The following is a 15,000-nucleotide window of genomic DNA, read 5'->3' on the forward strand; positions in this document are numbered from 1 at the left end:
GGTGCATACCTGGTATGAAAAGCCTCTAGTCCTTTGGGGCTATCATTCTTTTATGAATCAAAAGACTATTGGATTTATCCAAATCATAGCAGTACTCAAAGAAAGAGTACAATTTCTCTCTCTTTATATCTAGAGAGAGAGAAAGAGAGAGAGAGAGATATGAGTGTGGGCACAGTCAAAGAGAGACAGGGAGGAATGATGCACGTTTTCTAAACCAGAGCTGCTGATTTTAAATCTTCTATCAGTCAGGATGGGTCAGCTTGTGCTGCAACAATAAAGAAAAATTTCAGGAGTGAAAAATAGTAAAGATTTGCTTCCCCCTCACCCTATATGGTATTCTCATGGGAGGGGAGGATTCCACTCCATTTTATTCCAGCATGATGGGGCCCCACCGTTTGGAATGTCGCCAGTCACCAGAGCAGAGAAACAGAAGGTGTGAATCATGCACCTGCTCTCAAAGACTTCCACAGGGAGGTGGCCCTCGTCATCCATGCCACATGGATCCATGCCACATGCTCACATGCCATTGGCCAAAGCAACCTCATGGCATGTCTGACTTGAGGGGATGGGGAAGCAAAATCCTACCATGTGCGTAGGAGAAGGGGAAGGGAGGGACCCGTAAGTGGCACTCATGACTACTCTTTAGATACCTTTATCAAAGCTCATTTTTGATGTTACACAAAATGGGTTTTGTTGGGGGATGAAGTGGAGGAAGAAGGGCAAATACAATGAAATTGAATTGATACTCTATTTCCTTGGGCACAGCTGAAATAGGGGCTAGGCCAAAGCTTGCCTTGGTTTAGAAAATTATAGATAATGCAAATTAGTATTCAAAATGTAATTTAGTGAAAGTTTCAAATAAGACTTGTGAGTTCTTTTGAAAACTGGTCAGTGCCCATTGGCCAAACTGAACCTTGTGCTAGCAGAGCACAGTTGAACCCCTCATGTATTAGTTCATTCCACAGTATTCCATGGCCAAAATTACACCCTTAATTCTAGGTGGCCTTCTGAGAGAGTAATGATCAAAAAAAGAGGGTCCTTTAAGAGATACAGGTGAAAAAAACATCAGGAAACAAGACTCAGCACACATGACTTATATGAGGAAAAGCAGGAGCTTTCGCTTTACAAGCAATCAGTCATGATTGATCATCGTCATCATCATCACTGATGTGCAAACATCCAGCTGGCCTTTTAAAATGAGGCTTACTTAGTCATTAAAATAGGACTCCAACCTGTCCAACCTTTGAATCTCACCAAAGTCAAATAAGAGAACAAATAAACTCATTTATTTAATAAATATTTATTAAGCAGCTACTATGTGCCTGTCACTGTCCTAGGGAACAAATGTAAATTCCTGCCCTGAAAGAATGAATAAAAAATTTTCATCTTAGGTTAACTTAAAAGCTATGATTGCAGTTTTCAATTTTTAATCTTATAACCCAAATTTTCCATTTGTATATTAGATAAAATAACTGTTTCGGGCCTTGGGAAATCTGGGTCAGAGCTCTGCATCCAGGCATCAGGGCTGTGCACAGCAGTCCCTGTCGGTCAGAGTGGCTCTTTCCGCCCTGGAGGCACAGCAGGATCCGGAGGACAGGATGGATGGGACACAGAGGGAGGAGGAGAATCCACCTCCTTGGTCTTCTGCTGGCTTCCTGTAAGACACCAGGACAGGCTCTGTGCTGAATTTCTCCAACAGCAAAATGAGAGCAGCATTTCTTGCTCCTGTTCCCACTCCTCCCAGGGTGTGTCATGGATTAATTACCCATGATCTAGAAAGTACTCTAAGTGCCTCATAGAAAGGAAGGGTTTCAAACGCAATGTTCCGCTTTAAGTGCCGCTAAAGAACCAGGGCATGGTTTCGGTGCCTGGCTTCCCAAGGAAGGATCTGTATATCCAGCAAGCCAGCTCAATTTCCCTCAATGCTCCTTTATTGAGGGACTTGCTGTCAGATGAATTTGGAGATGCGAAGACAAAAACAGTTCCTGTCCTCAAACATCTGGCAATCTGATGGGGAAGTGGCCATGGGCTGATTGAACTAAGTGTGCTCAGCAGGGTTTGTGCTGGACAGTGACTCAGTTGTAGAGTTGTGTGTGAGAGAAAGGAATACCTGAGACTGGGGCCAGATATGACAGGCAAAGCACTGGGTTTGGAGTTCAAAACCCAGCTCCGTCACTGTGTCAAGTTTCTCATACAGCCTGGCAACTTGTAGGTATTTATTAAATATCTGTTGAATGAATGACTGAATAGACTGTTCCCCATACTGGTAAACTGGGTCATTTTTCCCTTGTGCAAAATAGGATTGTAATACCCATCTCTCAGGGTTGTGGTGAAGACTCCATGGGAAAATGCATCTGGAAATACCCGACTAATCGCTGATACCAGCACTCAGTAAAAGTCTGCTTGGGAGCAAGGTCCTTCGAGGTGTCAGGAAGGCAAGGAGATGGGGATAAGTAGGACTGCAGGGGCCAAGGTGTTTGGGTGGGGTGGGGATGTAATTGCCAGGGGAAAGAGTTGCGAGCAGCCACATGGAAGAGCCAGCTGGAGGGAGAGGGCCAACCAGGCACATCTGGGATGTGCTAGGCACATGGCAGCTGGAGGACATGACCACATGGCCCCTCTTCCCTGAGAACAGAAGGTATTGGCACAGATGCTCTTAAATGTGACCTTCCTCTGATGCCACCGCCTCTAATATCCAGACCACCATGACCTCATTCACTTGGACACAGCCTCTTCTTTGAGTCTCCCTTACATCCCATGGTCAGTGAGCTCTCAAGAACTGGGGGTTCTACTCTCAGAAGAACTCTCCTAGGTCCTCTGTTGCCCCCCGTTCCATCACCAGGAATGCTCGCTGCCCTCCTGGCATTTCCTGGTCTCCTTGCTGTCAAGTGCAGCCCGGTGTGATGTTATCTTTGCTGGAGGCTGCCTTGGTCAAGCACTCCTGGGCTCACTCCTCTCCCCTTACCTGACCCCTCTTCTCCTCCTCATTGTGGCCTCCTGGGTGTTGTCCTGTGTGAATCCCACAGCCACACCTCGGCAAACTGTGGGATTATTTTGTATGTTCCCATAACATCTAACACAGGCTTGGCACACTGTATGCTTCAATCAATATGCATGTTTTCAATGAAGGAATCAGTCCCCATCCACTCTGCCCACATCTGAGCAATGTTACTATTTTTCCTGATAAGAACACAGGCCTTGGAAAGCACATTGTACATTGCAAAGTGATGTTACTTCTATAATCTCTTTTGTTCCCAAAACCAACTCCACAGAGAGTTACAGAACTTTAGGAAAGTGATGTGATTTGCCCAAAGCCAACAGATACGAGGGTGGGATTGAAATCCCAGTTTCAGCCTCACAGGCACCGTTTCTCCCACCACACTGGCTGCCTGCTGAGAAATTACAAACCTTGAGTCACAGCGGCCCCCAGCTCTACCCCCAACCACCCCTGTTGGCCTCTGCTTTGACATAATAATCAGGGTCCCCATCAATTACCATCTTCCCCCAAATTCTGAGGAAATGCCTGTCTCCCCATCAGAAGCCCTCAGTGGGACATCTCTCTTCCTCTGACAAGCTTGGCCACCCCAAAGGGCCCCCCTGTGGCTCCTGCTCCCTCTACACAATCAGTCCAGTCCCTTTCCCCCAACTCTACTCTCTTCATCCTAAACTGTTGCCCTGAACTGTTCCCAGCTCCATGCATTTACTCCTTGCCTTAAAGGAAAAAAAACCCCAACACTTCTCCCAAATCGAGTTTGCCATTAGACACCCTTAATAAGTAGCTCATTAAAGAAGAAAGGGAGGGACATTCTGCTCTTTGCTGTACAAGACTGGAAAGGGCATGGAGTTGGGAATTGAGAATCCTGGTGATGTCATTTGGATATTCGTCCCCACCCAAATCTCAGGTTGAGTAATCCCCAGTGTGGATGTGGGGCCTGGTGGGAGGTGTTTGGTCATGGGGGCAGATCTCTCATGGCTTGGTGCTGTCTTCATGATAGTGAGTGAGTTCTCGTGAGATATGGTTGTTTAAGAGTGTGGCACCTTCCCCCTACCCAGCTCCTGCTCTGCTATGTGAACTGCCTGCTCCCACTTCGCCTTCCGCCATGACTAAAAGGTCCCTGAGGCCCCCCCAGAAGCAGATGCCACCATGCTTCCTGTATAGCCTGAAGAACCATGAGCCAATTAAACCTCTTTTCTTAGGAATTACCCAGTCTCTGGTATTTCTTTATAGCAATGCAAAAATGGCCTAACACACCTGGGTTTGGTGCCTGCTCTACAGGGACAGGTGAGGCTTCTCAAGTGACTCCCCATCTCCCCTGGGGTCTCAGCTTCCTCATTGTAAAACCCATGGTCAGGACGATGTGCTTCCCACGACAGCTTTCTCTGCCACCAGCCAGGATGCTTTGGAGCAGAGGGTAGAGCCCAAGCGCACAGTCCTGGGTTTGAATTCGGTGCTGCTGCTCAGCAGCTGTGCAATCTGGGCGCACTCCCTACCCTGCTCTGCCTCATTCCTCAGCTGTAAACTGGGGACCACATTGGTCCTCACCCAGGGCCAGTGGGGGAGTGGCGTTTAAACGGGGGAATGCAGGTGCCTAACCCAGTGCCTGGTGTCTCGGGAAAGTACCCTAAATACTTGCCATCATTACTCCAGTGGAAGCCAGGTTCGCATTGGACATCTTAGCATATTCTTGGCTGACTCTCTTTCTCTGACATATAAATGTAGGGTTCCTGCAGGGACCCATTTTCATCCTCTATGTGTTGTGCGGTATGGGGAAGGCTGATAGCATGACAGTTAGCGTGGATCATCCTCCTGCCCATGGATGCCAGTTGGCAATGCTACCCCGGCCGCATGATGGAGAAATGGGAGCCAAAGCTGGGACAAGGTAGAGAGGAGGGAAGGAGCCCCAGTGCCTGCAGAAGGAGCAGAGGGTTGGAAGACTACCGTCGGCTAGCTCAGGCCACGCCAACTGACACATACGGAGTGTCCACTGCTGTGCACACAGGCTCGTGTGCAGCATCATGCGTGTGTGCGTGTGTGTGTGCATGTGTGTGCGTGTGTCTGTGTGTGTGTATGCAAGGAGAGGGATATACTTATTGAAAACTAAAAACATTGTTTCTACCCCAAGGAACTCACAATCCAACTGAGAAGCTCAGACAAGTAGCTAAAATTAATTCAATTCAGAACATGGCACGTGAAAAGGTAGGAACAAATGAAGCACAAATGAGGACATCCAAGCTGCAGGGGCTATGCAAGGTTTCCCCAAGGAGGAGACAGCTCAGACAGAGCCTTGCAGGAGAGGAAGGATCGCACCATTCATTCACTCACTCGTTCCATAAAAATGTATTGAGCAGCTACTGCATCTTAGGCCTGTGCCTCCTGGCGAGGCAATGGCAAAGAAAAACAGACACAGCTTTTGGGGAATGGAGTGGAGAAGAACATTTGGGACGAAAGAAGCAGGAAAAGCAAAGGTACAGAGGCAAGAAATGAAGGCAGAGCTGGCGGCAACAGCAGAGAAGGGGGCAGCCAGCAAGGCCGTTAGAGCTATGGCTGGGAGGATTCAAACGCCAGGCCGAGGGCTCGAACTCCACCGGGAGTGCGCAACGCAAGGCCTGTGTGGAGAAACGGAGAAACGTGGGAAGAAGGAGCGGTTATGTGGCCAGAGCAGGGACAGCAAGGCTGATGGCAGCAGCTGCAGGGAGCGCGAGGGGGAGCGCAGTAGGAGAACAGCACCCCAGGTCCCCCACTGTGCATGCAGGCAGCAGAGGGTGGGCCTGGAGGGTCACAACAGGGGACGAGGTGGACCCGAGAAAGCAAGGATCCAAGGTCAGGACACAGGTGCCCTTAGACTCCCAGGGCCTGCCTCTCCCAGAGGTTGCCATGGGCTTCAGTCTCCTCAGAGGAACCACCAGGCGGTTGTTTGAGAAGTAGGAATAAACAGCATGGGTTCAAGCACATGGCAGGTCCAGTACCAGGTCCGGCAGGTACAGATGTACTTGACCCTCATCCTTGGTGACTGGACAGAGTGGCTGGGGGGTTGAAGGTGTCTTTCCAGAGAGGGAAGGGGAAGTTGCACAGTGGGCACAGCATTCAGTCGTGCCACAAGAAAGGCGTGCTGGAGATGGGCTGCACAGCAGCAAGGCGTCCTTAACACTGCCCAGCTGCACATTAGAAATGGTCGTCATGGTGATTCTATGTCTATTTGAGTCATAATTTAAAATAAAATACAAATATTCAATAAGAGCAGATTTAAGAGGAGAGAGGAAAATGGCTCCACAGTTCCAGGTCCCTGTGACCAGGAGCACGGTGGGAGTCATTCAGAGAAACAGGAAAATCTAGAGGATTCCATTTGGGGATAGATGGAAAGCCAGGTTCCTTTGGACACATTAGGATTGAAGTGCCTGCTGGACTCTGTTGAAGATGTCCTCCCTGCCAAGAGCAATGTGAAACAGGAAGCCGGGAGGTGACACAAGGACGAGGATGAGCTGGAAGTTTACTTGGCCTCCCAGGCCTCACCAGAGCCACCAGCCGATGTGGCACAGCCTCATCCCGAGCTCCACCAACAGCATGCCTCAGCCTCCACCCACGCTGCTCAGGTCCCCTGGCCCCACCACTGACATTCTTCCCTCTCCTCCCACCTCTTCTCTTCCCATAGCTTCTCCCTCCCGGTGACTTCACTGTGCCACGACCCTTCTCCCTCTCAATTGGCCTCTCCCTCAAAATGCGCATCACATCTCACGGCCTCTCTCTCCATATCCTTCAACACCAGCTCAGCACTTGAGTCTCGGAGGCAACTTTGCCAGCAAATGAGAATGTACAAATTAAAATGTCATGTGATTCTATTCTTTTTTTAGCTCACTGCCCAAAATTTAAAAGTATGGCAATGGCTAGTGCTAAAGAGAGTGTAAGAAAATAGAAATCCTTATATTTGGGAGTGGAAATTTAAACCCGCTATAACCATTTTGGATATTAATTTGGTAACATTTATTTAAAATTTTTTAAATGCACACTTTGACTTAGCAATCCTGCTTTTCAGTAACTGTCTTCAAGTTCGTAAATCTACATATCTAAGAATGTTCGCCGCGACGTACTGAATATTGCATCAGTGGGGAGATTATGGAGTATGTCAGCAGACATTCGCTCAAAGCCTAGGAGCAGTCCCTGGTAGAGCTGCAGTTCTGGGCCTAGAGAGATTCTACACTGCAGACCAATATATAGAAGATAAGTGTGTGTTTGTGGGGGGTATGTGTGTAAACACGTGTGTATATTTAGATGCCTCTTTCATAAAAGAATAAAATCAGGAAAATAACATAGTAACTTCTAAGGCTATGTCAAGGGGACAAGATTTCTTAGGCCTGGAAAGGGGAAGGGGTAAGAATTTCATGTCCATGTATGTTTTTAAAAACTGGTATAACTGGGGGAGTGATTTTTCTTTTAGGTGTTTATGAGTATTTTTCATATAAAATAAACTTAAAATCAAAATAAGGAAATATTCCTGATAGAGGGAATCTCTTTGGTGCAGTTCATTCTTCTAGACCAGGCAATGACATAGGCTCCTGACAAGCCTACTGATTGGCTGTCACGGCCATCGCTGGGTCATGTGATACCCCCCTCCAATCAGGGTGGGACAGGAGCAAATGGAACTAAACAAGGCTGGAAGTGGGCTGTGGTAAGGGCAGCTTCTCTTGGAAGGGTTTTTAGGAATGTAGACATCATCATGGAAATGCCTAGTTCTTTCCACTTCAGCCAAGGACACAAATGTGGGAAATGTCTACTTTTCAGGGACACATAAGCAAGAGAGGATTTGAGGGAGGTCAAAAGAGAACTGAAATAACATGATGCTGAGAGGGAAAGGAGACAGTAGAGGGAAGAAATTAAATATGAAGAGAGATGAGCAAGTTATCTATTGAATAAGCATTTACCCAATGACTATTATTGCAGGTGTTGCTCTAGTGCTGGGGCTACAGCAGTCAACAAGGCAGGTGGGACCCTGACTTTACAGAGCTCATGTTCTGTGAGGTGGGAGGCACGGCCAAGGACGGGCAGAGGGAGGGACAGGCATTAGTAAGAGTTGGTTTAGTTGCAAATGATAAAAGACCCAACATAACAACAGCTTAAACAAGTTAGACTCTCATCCCTTCCTACCATAAAAGAAGTCCAGAAAGACGTGAGCCAGGGCTTTCAGGATCCTTATTGTCTGTGCCCTGCTCTCCTGCGCATGAGGCTTTCACCTCAGAGTCCAACATGGCTGCTTCAGTTCCAGCAATCACATTCATGTTCCAGCTGACAGGGAGGAGCAAAGGGGATAGAATGAGCGTGCCTCCTCCTTCCAAGCATGCTTCCACTTATATCCGATAAGCCAGAGCTGAGTCATGTGGCCACACCTCAGGCCAGGGAGGCTGGGACATGCTGTCTTGTTCTGGGTGAACACATGCCTGGCCAAAATCCAGGGCTCTGCGACCAGGGAAGAAGGAGAGGATGGCTAGCAGGAGACACCGGGCTGTCTCACCACAGGAAGAAGTCAGAAAATAAGCAAAAGAAAGTGGCATGGAGTAATAAGTGGTTTGCTGAATAAACTCCAATGTGAAAGAAGGTAACATAAGATGCAGCTCCTCCAGATGGAGCGAGTGGTTGGGAACAGCCTCTCCACTGAGGTGAGATTTTAGCTGAGACCTGAACAACAAGAAGGAGCCAGCCACAGAAAGATCTGGAGGAAGAACGTTCCAGGCAGAAAAGAAGTAGTGTGGAAGCCCCGAGGCAGGAGCAAACCGGACTTAGGATTGAAAGGCCGTCACCGCTGTGCACGGGGAGGAGCAGCCGCAAAGCCATGTCCTGGGGGGTCCAGGAAGGCAGGAGCATGGGTGGGGCTTATTAGTGCTCCTCCTTAGAGACATGCATGTGTGAGTGTGCGTATGTGTGTGTGTGCGTGTGTGTAGGAAGCGACAGACAGAGGCCTCAGTCTCACTCAGGTCTGTTCATGTGTCCCAAACATTCCAGATATAGGGTACCAAACAGATGAACAGAGTAGAGAGTCAGGGACAGCACTGTCATCCACCTGCCATGACTATCATTGTAGTAAAGATTTCTGTGACTCGGACCTTTGTTCCCTCTCCCCACCAACACCCACTGGAGCCCCATGGTACCTTTGCTGGGGTCTCCGGCCGTTGGGTGGTGGCGGCACTGCAGCATCTCCATGCAATCCTTGTGGGTTCTGATTACAGCCTTGCTGTGGCCTCCTGGCCTTGTCCTCATGCTGTTTTAGGCTGGAAACTGGGACTTAGATAATTGTTCTGGTCCCAAGGCAGCTTTGCCAGAGATGGAGGCCATTAAGAAGTGCACAATCATTTCACTCAGGTTCAGGTGGTGTCCAACTCCAAGAAAGCCAAATTATTTTGCAGCTACTATGTAATTTAATTCTCACAGCATCCTAGGAATTGAACAAACAGGTATTATTCCCACTGTACAGGTGGCAAAAAGAATTGAAACACAGGGAAATTAATTGACTGACCTAGGGTTAAGAAGCAAGTTGACAGCATCACAGGCCTCGCTTCCACTGTAAGTGCTTCTCCTGCTCGGCCATGCAGCCTCCCAAGTGAGCCGCTCAGGTTGCTAAAGAAACAGCCAGGGGATCCCTACTGTCCCCTGCTAGGGTGACTGATGGTCCCAGTCTGCCCCACACTGGGAGGTCTCCCAGGCAGGAGAGTCCTGGCAAACCAGGACAGTCGGTCACCCTCTCTGGAACAGTCTGGGAACTTAACATGCCCTTACCTGAGGACCAGCTACTGAGCCGGGCCAAGGGGAGGTGGTCTCAAAGGCAGGTGAGGCTCTTTGCTTTATAACTTGCTGTGAAACCCGGACAGCTCAAGGGGAAAGAAAAGAAGGAGGCATGCACAATGCCTAGGGAGATCTTTGTCCAGAAACGTGAGTTCAGAGAGCCTGCTGTCTGACCACGCTTCCCCTTCCCTGGGCGCAGATCCTTAAAAGTGTTAAGTGAACACTGCTGAGTTCACTTACAAATAAAGGGCTGAGCTCATGCCTGGGGTCAAGGAGGGCCTCTTGTAAAATCCTTGTGATTAGAGTGAATGAAAGGCATAAAGGGAGATTACAGGAAGCTGCTGATCCCCGGAGATGAGAGAACACACCTGGCACGCTTTGTTGACAAGTAGACACTTGTGAATATTCCATTCCTCCTCATTTTCAATTCTCCTCTGAAATCGTGAGCAACACTGTGGGCTACATCTTTCACTTTGATCTGATGGAGAAACAGAGGCAGAGATGAGCCACCAAAGAAAACAAGACCGCTCCCCTATCTTAGTCGGCTCTGAGTCAGTGTCTTCAGAAAAGCCCCCCAGGTGGGCACGATTATTCCCACAAGGGCTGTGAGCACACTTGTTCTCTGGTCATTTTCTCTTCTCCACGTGGGCATCCCTGAAACTGGCCTTCCAGATTAGGAGCCAAGGTCATGGTCTGCCTGTGTGACATGCTTTGCTCTTTAGAACCTGAGGCGTGTCCATGGTGTGGAAAGGGTTAAGCATGCAGACCCTGGGATTTCCGAATCCCGTGGGAGAACAGCAGCATTCGAAGGACAATTCTGAACAAGCGTGTTGTTTCGAGGCCATGCTGCAGTGTAGTTCCCAACCTAATTGGCCCAGGTTAAAGACAGAGAGCAGAGGGAAAGCTGAAGGGTCCGGTTAACATCTTGGCTGGTGGGAAGCAAAATAAATCCGGTTACTTCGTTGGGTACATGAAATTTTAGCCAAAAGATTAAAGGATACGGGTATAAAGTAGAAACTCGTGAGTTTCTTTCAATGATCTTTCAGAAAGTTACTCCAGGCCATGTGCTCCACTTTCATTGCTAACAAAAGGGGACTGTGCTTATATCCCTTCCAGTGCCTGTTTTTTTTTTCCATCTCCGCAGCAAACATTCTGCTCTCAGCTACACAGGTGCACGACACAGCACCGTGATATCTCATAAAACCAGCTACAGCCAAGGCGCTCGCAGACACAATGGCTGAATTTATGAGACACGCATCAGTGTCCCTGCAGGAGGCAGGCTCACTCAGGGGGATTGGTTAAGGGGCTCCCTCCTTCTGTGTTACTAGGTCATATGAAGAACAGGCCACGTGTCCTGACAACACTCCCTGCTAGTGTACCTGGGTAGTGTGCAAAAAGCAATCCCAAGACCTTGAATCAACTTTCACCATAGACAGTAATCTCATCAAGGTGTGAATCTGCCAGTATAGCAAGACTGCCATAGCAAGGGCTCTGGTAAATCTAGCTTTCATGGCAGGCACCTTTTTAGGTTAGGCAGGAAACACAGCAGACCAAATGTTTGCTTCACCTGAGACTAGGTTTAGAATTTTATCATAAAGGCCAGAGCCCGAAAGGCATAACTGCTTTGTGTGTCTAGCGCAAGAATGTCCTGCTAGGTTTTGGAGGCAGGGAGGCCCAGGTTCCGGTCCCAAGTTTCCTACTTTCTAGCTATGTGGCCTAGGGCAAGTCCCCTCTGGAACACAAGGATGAAGTTTCCCCAACTGTGCTGCTGTGAGGACTGATGAGATGGCATATGTACAATACTTAACCTGCCATAAACACTTCAGAGTCAGAGCCACCAATAGTATTAGGTGTGGAAAGGAGAACTTTGTGTAGCAACTGAGTTTTTTCCAAGCAGTGTTTACAGAAATCATAAGAAGCCCAGATCAGAGTAAACTGAAGTGAAAAGGTCATTTCCAGGCCCTCTGGGATTCCATCTCCTTTGGCATCCCCTCCCTTAATGAACTCACCCCTCCCTTAATGAACTCACCCCCTCCCTTAATGAACTCAACCCCTCCCTTAATGAACTCACCCTCCCTTAATGAACTCATCCCTCCCTTAATGAACTCACCCCTCCCTTAATGAACTCACCCCTCCCTCTTCAGTCCCTGCCCCATGGGGCAGGGCGTTTTTAGCTGTGCATTGGCTGAGCAATTGATCTTCTAGAGCTGGCTGGGTCCACAGATCCTCAAAAGATGGGGGTCTGTTTCCTCACTTATTCTCCTTTCAGTGTCATTTCTGGATGAAAAGTACCACAGCAGCCTGGCAAGGAATGCTATCTGTGCCCATACCACAGAGTGCCATGCACAGAACCAGTGTGTTCTCCCAAGAACAGCAGGCAGCTGGGTCCTAGAAAGCTTCCTGGGAAAGCCCTGTCCGTGTTCCTCACTTGGAAGGAGGAAAGCCTAAGAAGAGGATGTGTGTGATGAGCGGTTTATTTCATCAAGGAGCCATTAGAAACAATAATCAGAAGGTAAAAGAGGATGAAAAGAAAGAAACATGGCGGCTCCCTCTCTCCCTCTGGCCCAGTCCCTTCCGCTTGTGTCCGGGAAGCTGTGGGCGGTGATTGAACATGACTCACTTGGGGGCGTAGGCGCTATGAAGTTCAGTGGCTGGGTGCCAGGTGGCGCCAATGACACTCTTCTTCTCAGAGCCCGGGCTGAATGGACACCTCCCTCAAAGCCTTCCAGACCCAGGGTTACGGCCATTCCCAGAGACATGTTCCCGCGCTGCTGGGCACACCTGCAGAGGGGAGGGAAGGTCCTGTGTTTGCTGGTGCTGCTCGTCCTCTCACTTCCTACCGAGCATCATGTTGCAAACAAATGACCTTGGCACCACCGTTTTGCAAATTGTCCTTTCTTGGGCTTTACTTTTTGGTCTATGTGAGCAAAATGAACTGAAGTCAAGGTACGACTCCCAATAACCTGCTGTGGGATGAGAGGGCTTTTGTCATTTATGCAGTCTGATTAGTTATCCACGCCCAGAGCTACACTTTCTCGATGCTTCTCAGCTCTGACTCTCACAGGGCCAGGGAGAAATTTTTGTGCCCCCTAAATCATGTAGTTGGATACAAAACATTCCCTGGAGGCCTACCATTCTCAAATCCCCGTGCAGGGCTCTGTGGGGTGCAACATGAAACTCGCTCTAACTCCCTACGTGGAGGACAGACAGACCCATCCTAACTCCAAAGCCAGACACAAGGGACAAAGGTACCAAAAAGATGCAAGGTGCAAGAATGGACGACACTGGTCTTCCAATTTGCTGGAATATCTGTGCGGCTAGAATGGTGTCTTGTTCAGCATATATCAGCATCTTGCCCTTGCTCTGTCCTGCCTGGCCACAAAGGACACTCAGACAACACCGGCCTCATAAATGCTGCCTGGAGAAAAGCCTAGCTAGGTACGGAGGGTCAGAGTATTTCAGAAAAGAGAAACTGCTTCAGCCAATGCTCATGAGATTTACCAGGGAATAGCAAACAAGTCTAGTGCAAGCCAGGGTTGGGGGAGTGGGAGGGTGATTAGCAGAGATCAATCTAGAAAGGAGGTCAAGGTTCTGTAGGTGGGGAAAGAGGGTGCTTGTGTATTAAAACTTGTTTTCCAGCAGTTTGGAGATTTCTCAAAGAACTAAAAATAGAACTACCATTCATCCCAGCAATCCCATTACTAGGTATATACTCAAAGGAAAACAAATTGTTCTATCAAAAAGACACCTGTACTCCTATGTTTATCGCAGCACTATTCACAATAGCAAAGACATGGAGTAAACCCAGGTGCCCATCAACGGTGAACTGGATAAAGAAAATGTAGTACATATGCTACCATGGAATACTACGCAGCTGTGAAGAGGAATGAAATCATGTCCTTTGCAACAACATGGATACAGCTGGAGGCCATTATGCTAAGTGAATTAAAGCAGAAACAGAAAACTAAATATCACATGTTCTTATTTGTAAGCAGAAGCTAAATATTGGGTGCACACAGACACAAAGATGGGAGCAATAAACACTGGGGATTCCACAAAGGGAGCAGGCAGAGGGAAGGGTTGAAAAACTACCTATCAGGTCCTCTGTGCACTACTTGTGAGACAGAATCATTAGAAGCCCAAACCTCAGCATCACACAATATACTTATATAACAAACCTGCACATTGACCCCTGAACCTAAAATTAAAAAGAAAAAAGAATAAATAAATAAAACTGGCTTTCTAAATATGCTCTGGAAGAGCTGATGAAAATGACATCTCTTAGGATGCAATTTGGAAAGAAGTGACCTGCACCTTCCCAAGGCTTCCTTTGTCCCACTCCCACGGCAGTGAGCATGTTTCACATGCCATGAGTGGATCTGAAGTGCAGGGAGGCAGAAGCAGCCACCGTTTTCTGGAACCACCTAAGTGGCAGTCATGGGGGTCCATTTGTGGAAGAAAGGAAATGTTTCCAGGCAGACGTTTCATGGCGGATTCAAAGATTACAGGTTTTGGCCAGGCATAGTGACTCATGCCTGTAATCCCAGCACTTAGGGAGGTCAAGGCGGGTGGATCACCTGAGGTCAGGAGTTCGAGACCAGCCTGGCCAACGTGGTGAAACCCTGTCTCTATTACAAAAATTAGCTGGGTGTGGTGGTGTGCACCTGTAATCCCAGCTTCTCAGGAGGCTGAGGCAGGAGAATTGCCTGAAGCCAGAAGGCGGAGGTTGCAGTGAGCCAAGGTCGCACCACTGCTCTCCAGCCTGGAAGACAGAGTGAGACCCTGTCTTGAAAAACAAAACAAAACAAAGATTACAGGTTTTGTAGCCAGATGGACCTGACTTGAAGTCCAAACCTTGCAAGTTTCTCCCCAGTGACCTTGAGCAAGATGCTTTCCTTGCTGAGCCTCGGTGTCCTCATTTATAACTCAGAGGAAGGAACTCCAATCTCATCTGGCTGTGGCGAGGGTGAAATGAAATCATAAGACTGAGCCTGGCACAGAATCGAAGGTGTTCAGTGACTGTGAGCTCTCCTTCCCCTTCTTTCTGTTTTAAACCTGTTTTCAGGCTGCACGCAATTAAAAGTTTACAATGTTCTAAAACTGATTTTCCAATTTAGGGGCAGTAAACTGTAAGTCGCTGCTATTTTCCTAAAATGACATTCTTTAGATTGGAGTCTGTTGGATTTCTTTTCAACTGCATTAAATTCTACTTACTGCATTTCTAATAAGAT

The 15,000-nt window shown here is 48.1% G+C and overlaps 1 long non-coding RNA gene across 6 annotated transcripts in view; it reads right to left on the bottom strand.

The window, feature by feature from the left end:
• The window catches only part of LOC104007136 (uncharacterized), a 35,431-nt gene extending 22,881 nt beyond the window's left edge, over nt 1–12,550 (bottom strand). For 2 of the 6 annotated variants that reach the window (XR_010158369.1, XR_010158366.1), the window contains exons 1-3: nt 12,390–12,550; nt 10,138–10,247; nt 9,139–9,422 (exon numbers count right to left, since the gene is read on the bottom strand). This is a non-coding gene — a long non-coding RNA (uncharacterized LOC104007136). Of the gene's footprint in view, nt 1–9; nt 130–1,291; nt 1,656–6,966; nt 8,279–9,138; nt 9,423–10,137; nt 10,248–12,389 lie in introns of those variants that run through there. The other 4 variants (XR_010158368.1, XR_010158365.1, XR_010158367.1 and 1 more) reach the window with 4 other exon arrangements.
• Nucleotides 12,551–15,000: the final 2,450 nt, after the last annotated feature.

The sequence above is a fragment of the Pan troglodytes genome, chromosome 6, assembly GCF_028858775.2.
Source record: "Pan troglodytes isolate AG18354 chromosome 6, NHGRI_mPanTro3-v2.0_pri, whole genome shotgun sequence".
Classification (NCBI taxonomy): domain Eukaryota; kingdom Metazoa; phylum Chordata; class Mammalia; order Primates; family Hominidae; genus Pan; species Pan troglodytes.